Source organism: Strix aluco, chromosome 9 (genome assembly GCF_031877795.1).
Source record: "Strix aluco isolate bStrAlu1 chromosome 9, bStrAlu1.hap1, whole genome shotgun sequence".
NCBI classification, from domain to species: Eukaryota; Metazoa; Chordata; class Aves; order Strigiformes; family Strigidae; genus Strix; species Strix aluco.
This window is the reverse complement of record NC_133939.1, coordinates 3,094,086-3,103,858: the sequence shown is the minus strand read 5'-3', so window position 1 is coordinate 3,103,858 and position 9,773 is coordinate 3,094,086.

Here is a 9,773-nt window from a genome sequence, read left to right as displayed (position 1 = left end):
CCCACGGGTACTCTTTTTTTCCCATGTGATGGGGCAAGATGGAGGTGCTGATGGAGGGGAAGGGGTTTAGGGGTGGTGACCCCCTGGCTGAAACCTGCCCTTCCCAACTCCCCGGGGCAGCAATTTGGGGTGCAGCTGCATGGGAGAAAGGAAGTAAATGCCCAAGAGCATCTCTGCATTCCCCAAAATTCCATTGGGATTCCATTTCCCCCACCTCGATGGGAGAAAAGGATGGAGTTGCCTGGAAATGTTGATGTAGTTTCCTCCCTGGGTGTAGTGCTCTGATAACTCTGTCCTGAGGGGATCATCCTCCCGTTCCTCGCAAGACCCATTCCTGCCCTCCTAAGCCCCTGCCACAGGGACTCCTTGATGGCCAACATCTTCAAGCACGCCTGGGCCTGGTCCCCAGGCTCTCCCCCGACTTTGTCAGGCACCTCCAAGCCCTTCCCACCCTGCTGGGCTCCTTCATCCTCTGGAAGACCAGAAGTTCTCCTGGTGTTCAAGCTGGGGCTACCTTAAGTCTTCCACAGCCATGCCGTGCTGCTCCCCAGCCCTTCCCCTCTGAGCTTTTTGTTTGCTGCTATCATATGACTTTTATTTTTAATAGCTGTCACGTTAATGCTTCCCAGGGAGCATCCCCGGGGACTCTGCTCTGGCTGCTTGGGTGCTGACAGCCCAGCAGGAGCCATCACCAGCCAGGCTGGGGCTTTCCCTTTTGTGCATCACTTGGCATTTATTGGTAGCTCAGGTTTTTTTACCCTGCTGTCCCTGGAGACCAGAAGATCTTGTGCAACTCTTTGCAATGGGCTTTAGCTCAGATTATGCAGAACAATGGCATAAGAAACCAGCTTTGCTGCCGACTCTTCCCTGGAAGGTGGCTTAGGACTCCGTTGAGGATCACTGGTCTTGGTGGGACTGCAATGCTGGACACTGACTCAGTTCTACCCTTCCCACCCAGGAACCTGGAAGCAGCATGGCTGGAAATCTGGGGCTTCCTTGGTGGTGGGACCAGTCTCCATCCCTGCAAGAGCTGGTTAGAGAGACTTGGAGAATGGGAAGGTTGGAGACGGGCTCCTCCTTCAACCCATAACTTCTCCTGGGTTTTGCAAGCAGGAAAACAAGCTCCCCCTCCTGCACAGGCCATCTCTGAAGGGGGCCCTCTGCCCTCCCTGAAACGGGGCCAGTGATGGGGGAGGACTGGTTGGGAAGCTCACGGAGAGCTGCTCCTGCTGGGAATATGTCGGGGGGTCCCAGAGGCCCCCCGGCCAGGGGCTGTACCTGCCCTGCCTCCCCCAGCTCCTGCTGCCGGGGAGCTGCAGGCAGCCGCCAGGGAAGGCTTGCAGCATTCCTGGCATACCGCAGCTCTCACAGCCCATGCTTTATTTACCCGAATCCGGATGTGGAACGGCCTTGCAGCAGGTCTGGCTGTTTGCAGGCAGCTTTCCGGGTCCAAGGGATTCAGGGAATGGGCTCCTGTTGAGAGCTTTGCTGACTGCTTGGCCATCCTCCACCCTGCCCATCGCCCTGTGGACCCCCATCCCCAGGGCTTTCACAGTCTCCAGGAGACAGCAAATGGGGGAGCACAGCCCTGTACGAGTGAGGTGACAGAGAAGCGTTGAAAAATGGGAAGGGAGAGGAAAACCCCGAAGCCCAGCTGTGAATGTGGGAGCTGGGCCATGGGGAGAGAATGCTCGAGCCCAGCAGGTTGGGACAGGAGGTCACAGCTCCTCCTGCTACGCCCCTGAGTATGCAGCAGCAGCGCCCGGATTCATTTGTTTTGATAGGGTTGCTTTTCAGCCAGAGCAAGAGCCTGATGGAGCTCCGTGCCTTGGTGCAAGGAAGGCTGGCATGGGGGTGTGTTATCACCTGCTTTATCGCTCTGTCATCACAGGCATTTCCCTCCGCCCTTTCCGCACCATCTCACTGGGTTTCACCATCAGCATCGCTGGGACCCACAGCCCTTTATCCCACGTGAGTCCTGCTCAGGCCAGGCCAGGTCCCTGTCACTGCGGCGCGGCTGAAATACCATGTGGGAGCCAAACCTTCCTCTCCCGCTCCTGCTCCTATCCCTGTGTCTGTGATCTCTGCATCCTTGATCCTTGCCTCCCTGTGTCCTCAGTCCTTGCATCCCTGTGTCCTTACATCCTTGTGTCCCTGATCTCTGTATCCCTCCACTCCTGCGTCCCTGTGTCGTTATCTCTGCATCCCTGTTACCCTGCACCCCTCTGTCCTCAATCCTTGCCACCCCTGTGTCCCTGTGTCCCCATGCCCCTGAGAGGGAATGGCTGGTGATGTCTGCCGAGCCGCTGGCTGAGCTGGTGCCTGGATGCAACACCTTCTGTGGGCTGCACATCCTCAGCCCTGGAGAGATGGAAAAGGGCCAGCGGGCTCTGCTCCCAATGCCACCACTGTCACCGTGGTGGCTTTGAGTGAGACGCCCTGTCCTGGGGCAGCAGGTGAGAGGGAGACGGCTCATCTGGCCCAGGGGCTATTCGAGGAGGTATGGTCCCTCCCATGGTCACAGCAGGTCAGAACAAGGCTGAGGATCTTGTTGGGGTCCCATGGCTGTCCACTAAGTCCCATTCCCAGCCAGGAGCACCTCGTTCTCCTGGTGCCACACCACAGCACCATCTCTGCAGCTTTGGTTCCTGCTTTCCCTTGTTTCTCCTTGGAGCTTGGAGGCTGGAGATTGGTCCTTGGAGAATCTTTGGAGCTTGGCAGGTCCTCCACTGTCTCTGGTCCCTCCTCATCCTCTTCTCATGCATCTCCTCTCCTTTTCCACTTGCCAAATGCTAGAGTTGGACGGGGAAAGACAAGCTCATTGCAACCTCCTTATGATGGAAAAAGTCTCTTTGAAAAGCTGAAAAATCCCCACCAGGATTTGGGAGAAAGGGGATTTCACTCCCCTTCCAAATAATCCCTGATTCTTGTGGGGGAAGTTTGGCAATGCTGCGGGCCAGCCCGGCAGTCAGCTTCCCAGCAAACCAGTTGGGCAAACCACGGTGCTTTCTCTTGCCTCAAGTCCTGGCTTGCTCCTTGGGCCGACAGGAATGAAGCTCTCCCCACAGGGCCTGCTGAACCCTCCCCCCTTCCTCTTTCCCTCGCCCCAATGCCTTCCCCAGGGGTCCCCCAAGCCCACAGCACTTGTTGGGGGGCTCTCCCCTGGCTTTATTCTGCTCGGGGACCAATGCTTTGCCCTCCCGCAAAGTCCTTGTGTGGGGTTTTGCATCCCGCTGCAGTTATAAGCCGCTCCCAAGATGTCCCCTCCCTGCAGAGCATCAGGTGTAGCAGACGCCGGAGCAGAGATGGGACCCGCAGGTGGGGTGGGTGTTGTTAATTTGGGAGGATGCACAGTCCCACGTGCACGGGGGTGGCCACGACTCCCTCCCAGATGCTCTATCCGCCCAGCCGCAGAGAAGCGTGAGCATCCTCCAGCACTGGGATCTCCTTCTCCATCCTCCCCGGGGCCAGGTCCCTCCTGTAGCCCTTCCTCCTGGGCCCATGGCGGGGGCCAGCGGGGCGCCGTGGCGGGGACGTGGGGCTCCTGCCCTGGCAGGCAGCACAGGCAGGCCGGGAGAGCCACCCGGCGCTTTGCTGGGCTAAGCAGAAGCGGTTGGGCCGTGGCGCGAGCGCGGCAAATTCCTCATTCCTCTTCCCTGTGCTGTGCTGCCTGCCTGCCATCTTTGCATGCAAACAGTAAACAGGCTGTTATTATCCTGGATGCTTTGAATAACTGTGGCTATTTTTTCTCTTCCCAGTATTCTAAAAAGGCAAAAAATTCCCTGCGGTTTCTGAGTCAACTTTTTTTTTCTCGCTCTCTTTTCTTTCCTTCCCACCACCTCTGTGACCTTGAAAAACCAGGCAGACGAGCTCGCTGACTCTCCCCACTTGCACCCTCTCCCTGGCTGTGCTCCGGCTGCCGCTATCGCTGCTCCCCGCAGCCGGCGGTGGGTGAATTTGGGGCCAAGCCTGGTGATGGAGCAGCCCTGGGCTGGCAGTGGCGGGCAGGATCCGGCCCACTGGGCACCTTGCCCATCGCCTCCCCTGGTCGAGGCAACTGGGGATGCTCGAGGTGGCTGGGGATGCTCCGAGGGGTGCAGCTCGTGTGGGCAGCCAGGGCAGGGACGTGGGATGCTGCCTATGCTCCTCGCTTTGTGTCCCCAGGGGTTGGAAAATGTGTGTCTGGGGGTGATGCAGGGAGCCGGGAGATGAGGGGAGCATGAGAGCAGCCTGACCATGCAGGCAGCAGGTATTCCCCTGTTCACACCACAGGTCCCCTGGGAGGGCTGGGACCCTTGCCTCCCCTTTTCTGCCTCCTCATCCTCCTGCAGGGTAGCCCCTTAGGCATTTGCTCTTAAGTGTGATCCTCAAAAGCCCTCCCTGGACCCGGTACCAGGGTCTTTGCGTGGGCACATGGTGAGCAGGGGCCAGGCAGAGGATGGTTGTGGCCAAATCCCCTCTCCAGTCTGGGGTTCAGCGCCTGCACATCTCCAGGAGGTCAGAGACAGTGGCAGGAGGCAGGGGATGGGTCAGGGCTCCCATGTCCCCACCAGCCCCTCCGGTTCCTCGACTGCAAGGCCTTGTCGGTGTGTGGGGGTTTGTTTCTTTGGGAGCTTCTTCCCCTTCCCTGGGCATGTTTCTTCACACAAAAAAAGAGTCAGGGCCGTACGTGACCATGCACCCTTGCCTGCACACAGGGACTGCCGCTGCAGACAGTGTGGGCAGGGTGGAGTACGGGGCCAGGCCCAGCTGCAGGCAGGGGATGGCCCCACGCTCAGCTGCCTGCTGGAGGAGGAGATGCCTGCTTGGGAGGGCTCCACGTCCAGACCCAGGTTTTTTCATCTCGGCAACATTTTCAGGATGCTTTGGATGCTCCAGTGGCCAAGGAGCAAGGGTGAGCCTGGATGGCTGGTGGCAGGGAGGCGAGGAAGAGGAGGTGGGATGCAGAGGATGGGCAGGACCCATGCCATGCCTCTTGCCTGTGTAATGCCATTACGAGGATACGCGATTGCAGGGGGGCCCGTCTGTGCGGGGAGCTCGGAGATGGGGGGTCCGCAGTATGGGTGGGCTCCGGACACCAGCTCTGTGGTGGAGGAGCACCCACATGGATGGGTTCAGGCGAGTGTCGGATGAAAGTTGTGGGGCCAACAGCCCCACTGGGGTAATGAGAAGGTGTTGGCGAGTGGGATGTGGGTGATTCAATGTCTGAAGAGATGTGAGATCAAGGCCTCACCTCCAGGGCTGAACTCTTCCCGGGAACACAAGAGTGGTGATAACCAGGCAAGAGAGCAAGGAGCAAAGGGCTCTCTGCTCAGCAAAGCTGGGTCACGGGAAATCCCAGCATCGCTGAGGTTGGCAGGGACCCCCAGAGACCCCGGCTCACCTCCCCGCCTGGAGCAAAGTCACAGCAGGAGACTCAGGACCTCGTTGAGTGGAGCTGCCATTGCCCGTGGGGGTGGGTGTCCCCCAGCACACAGGCAGACCCCACTGGCTCGTCAGACCAGGAGCATGCAGAGCACTCGTGGGCTGCTGGCCACAGTGGCATTGCTGAATGAAAGGAGGGGGACAAGCTGCCTGGAGGCGTGAACAGCGACAACAGCCGAGCACACAATAACTTCAAGCTCCTGCTTAATCACAGAATCCCAGAATCATCTCAGCTGGAAAAGCCCTTGAAGCTCCTCCAGTCCAACCATGAACCTCACACTGACCATTCCCAACTCCACCAGATCCCTCAGCGCTGGCTCAACCCGACTCTTCAACCCCTCCAGGGATGGGGACTCCCCCCCTGCCCTGGGCAGCCCATTCCAACACCCAACAACCCCTTCTGCAAAGAAATCCTTCCTAAGAGCCAGTCTGTCAGTATCTAGTGTGTGGGGGGGGGGTGTCCTGAAATCAGCTGGGGCTTGGGGACCATCCCCCACACGCCTGCCCCCCACAGAGCTCACGCAATACCATCTCTTGCTGTGCATGATGCCCATTATACTACTTGTGTGTGTCAGTTATTTATGTATCTCTACGCTTCCTGACAGCTATAGGCAAGTTCTGTTGTATAGGGCAGCAGTAACCATCCCTGACATCACACACATCACCTGGGATCAGCAGTTCAGTGCGAGCGAAGGGGAGAGGTGCAAGAAACATTTTTGAGTGAAATACATTTTTTTTAGCTAAACATTACTCACGTCACCTCCATCAGTGTTTGAGTTGTCCATGGCCCAAGATGCCTTTTTATTTCTTCATTTATTTTGACCAAAAACCCCAACACTAAGTGTTTCACCATGACATTTTGGAAGCCCGGCTTCCCACCAGGCAGGGCTTGTTTGCTTTTCATTTTCAAACGTGCCATGGAAAATATGGGAAAGAAAAGGAGCTGAGCGTCCTGATAGAGCTGATGTGGGGTTTTTTTGGGGGGCTCATTGGGTTTTGCTGCAGCAGGAAAGTTTTAGAGGTTCACGGCAGGTCCCTGCACACCTGGTGAGACCAGCATGAGCACACAGGGCTGGATCTGGCACGGAGCGAAGGGCCGAGTCCCGCTGCAGGGTGCTGCAAAGTGCTCGGGCCAAATATCTGAAGGGAGCCAGGGATTAATTAATTGGATGGAGAAAAATCGTGGTTGTTACAAGCTCATTTGGAAGCAAAGGGGCTGGGAAGGGGGATGGGGCTCATGGCACCTCCTCGACAAGACAGGCAAATCCAGCCAGCCACAGGGGATGGAGGCGGTCGGAGCCATCGCTCAGGGTGGGGAAAGCCTCCAAAAACCACTGAACTTCATTTCCCAGGTCTTAACACCAGCACTGAGTCACTGCACAGTAACACTGCTCAGGACATTTCAAGTGAAACATTTTCCCATACAGAAATGGCTTGGTTTCTTTTTATTTTTTTAAAATTTTTTTTTAGTAAAAAAAACCTGGCTTCTTCCTTCCAGGAAAAATTGGATGTTTGGCCTTCCTGCCCGCTGGGAGGGGAACATTTCATTGTAGTTTCTCCCCCCTCTCCACTGTAGAGTTAAAACTCTCCTAAAAAAACCCAAGCATGTAAGAATTTGTATTGGTTAATTGAAGAGAAAGTGCCTAATTCTCACTGTTCTCATGCTTAGGAAAATGACAGAAATACTTAAATTTAGGGAAAACAATTGGCTTCAGGCCAAAGGAAAGTTTTAACTCCCGATGCTTGAAGTTTTACATGTACAAGGTTTCCTTGAAATTTTTCACTGGCGGGGGTGGGGAGGGCAGGGAGTATGACTTCCCTTGAATTTCCTAATTCTTCAGTTGAGACAGTCGGAGCGTGTTTCATCTCAAGCTGACACTTCGAAGCCCGACGTCACGCTTAGATCCCTTGTGGTGTTTTTCTCCATGGGTTTTTGCACGCCCATAATATGCTGAAGCAAAGATGGGATGCCACAGCCACCGTCAGAGCCGGGACAGGAATGATGCCCGGTCCCCATGCGGGTGCCGGGGTGACCCCCTTCCCTGTGTGCCCCCTCCCCGGGGAGCCTGGCCACCCGGCTGCCTGCCCCACACCCTGTCTCCCACCAGTGCAGGCTGGAAGCTGTGGGGAGGGGGGGGTGAGAAAGGCATTTCAGAGCCTTAAATGAAAAAAAAAAAAAAAAAAAAAGAGTTTCAGGGAGAAAAACACAAACAGCAAGAGGCAGAACATGAATTTTGGCCTCGATGGAAAATGACACAGGCTGGAAAATATTCCCACCCGCATTTTTACAGCCTTAAAGTGCGATCCTTTCTTTTTTTTTTTTTCTGATTCCTCTTGCATAGGGTCCAGCATGAAGTAACACTACGCCAGCAGAGCCCAGCCTCATGATCCCATGGCATGCCCCAGCAACTTGTAAGCAACACCGTATTTGCCGAGTAAACAGGGGTCGGTACGGAGGGTACATCAGGGCCACGTGTGCCTGGACCCGACGGAGAGCAGCGCTTGATGCTTTCGGGAAGTGAGAGCAAGCCACTGCCACCATGACTGGCCGTCCTGGAACTCCTGGTATGTCTTGAACCCACCAAAAGTTTAGGAGCGTGTTTCCACAGCAACCTAAACATATTATGTTTTCCAGCTGTCCAAAAAAAAAAAAAAAAGTGGAATTAAAGAAAAAAAAAAAAAAAAAGAAAAAGAAACGGAACCAGTGGAGGAAATTCTAAGAAAATGAAATCAGCCAGAAAACTTGCAGGCCCTGCCCTCCCTGACGAACGCTGGCTGGGGATGGGCAGGGAAGATGCTCGTGGTGCCAGCGAGGGAAGCACAGCAGGGCCACGCTTGCCAGCCAGGGCTATTCCTGAGCTGCTGCCCCGTGCACCAGACCAGGAGTGGCTCCATCCCGGAATAGAGCCACCACGGAGACATTACCCCATGGAGGCTATTTCGGTCCCTGCAGAGTTAAATGTGTGTATCCAGCACTCAGAAGGCTCCTTCTCTGGAGCCCAAACACAACTCACTTCTGCCCAAGAGCTCCTATATTTTTATCTTGGGCCTCACTGCTCTTCCATTCATTCTTCTCCGCATCCTGCTTGGCTTTACGGCACATCTGTTTAACCAACAGCATTGCTTTTTCTTCCCCACGTTCTGCTGGCTCCGAGGCTGAGCTGTGCGCGGAGCCCACCTGGCTCGGGGAGGACCACAGGTCAGCGAGGAGGAAGGCTCAGCTTTGCCCAGCACCCCAGCCTCCCCGCGCAGGGCTCACTGGCACATCGAGAAGACCAGATAGCAAGTCCCAGGCATTTTTTTTTTTTTTTCCCTCTGCTTTCTTGTTTATCACTGCTTGCAGGGCGTAATCCCTGCTGTCCTCCTCTTCTATGCCAGGCATTTGCTGGCAGTGCTGCCGGGTGAGCTCCAAGCTGGCAGAGAGTCCCTGCCCTGCCACGGAGCTGCAGCCAGGAGGGTGCGAGGGAAGCCAGGCAGCTAATGCAGGAGAACCCACTTCGGCTTTGCGAGCTCCGAGAGGACTGTGAGGGAGAAAACAATGCACACAAGAGAGGGACACATGTGCCATGGCTGCAGCTGAGCTCAGGGAGGCAGCTGATGGCTTTGTGGGCATTTGTGCCATGGAGAAATAGGAGTGAGGGGGAATGGACATTGCCCTGGGGACTGCTGCACCACGGGCAGCAGGAGGGCTTGCTCGGGAGGCCAAGGTTGCAGAAAGCATCGCTCTGTGGTAAAGCAAGTAAGACATCACATCTGCCTCCTTGGCTTGTGCTTGCTTCCAGACAGGAGCCCCAACCCTTCATGCTCCACCAAACACCATCTCCACTCCCATGGTTCAAACACCATCTCTATTGCACGGTCCTTCTCTAATCCCACCACTCCTTGGAGGCAGGTGGGAGAGCTCTGAAAACAGCTCTGAGTCTGGAGCATCCACAACCTGTCCTGGCTCTAGCACTGGGGATCATTGGTGCTAAAACTAGGGACCCTTGACATGACCATGGAACGGAATCATGAGCGTACAGGCTGCTGTTGTGTTGTGGATCCCCCTTGCTGCCTCCGCACGCCGCCTCGCATTGCACAACCGAAGCACAGCTGTGCATCTCCCCAACTGTCAGACCTCGCTCACGCGCCAGGGAACAAAATCCTGGGATGACAAAGCAGCAGCGTGCCAGGGTGAGCTCTGCCACCGTAAAACAAACACGAGGCTTAACCCTTGAAAGACAGCACGGGCAGAGCATTCCCAAACATCTTCATTTGGGGCGGACTATTCCCGCCCAGGTCCAAAACAAGCTCAGTCCTTTCCTTTGCTGGAAGAGTGGGGGAAGACGGCCTTTGTGGTCTGATTTTGG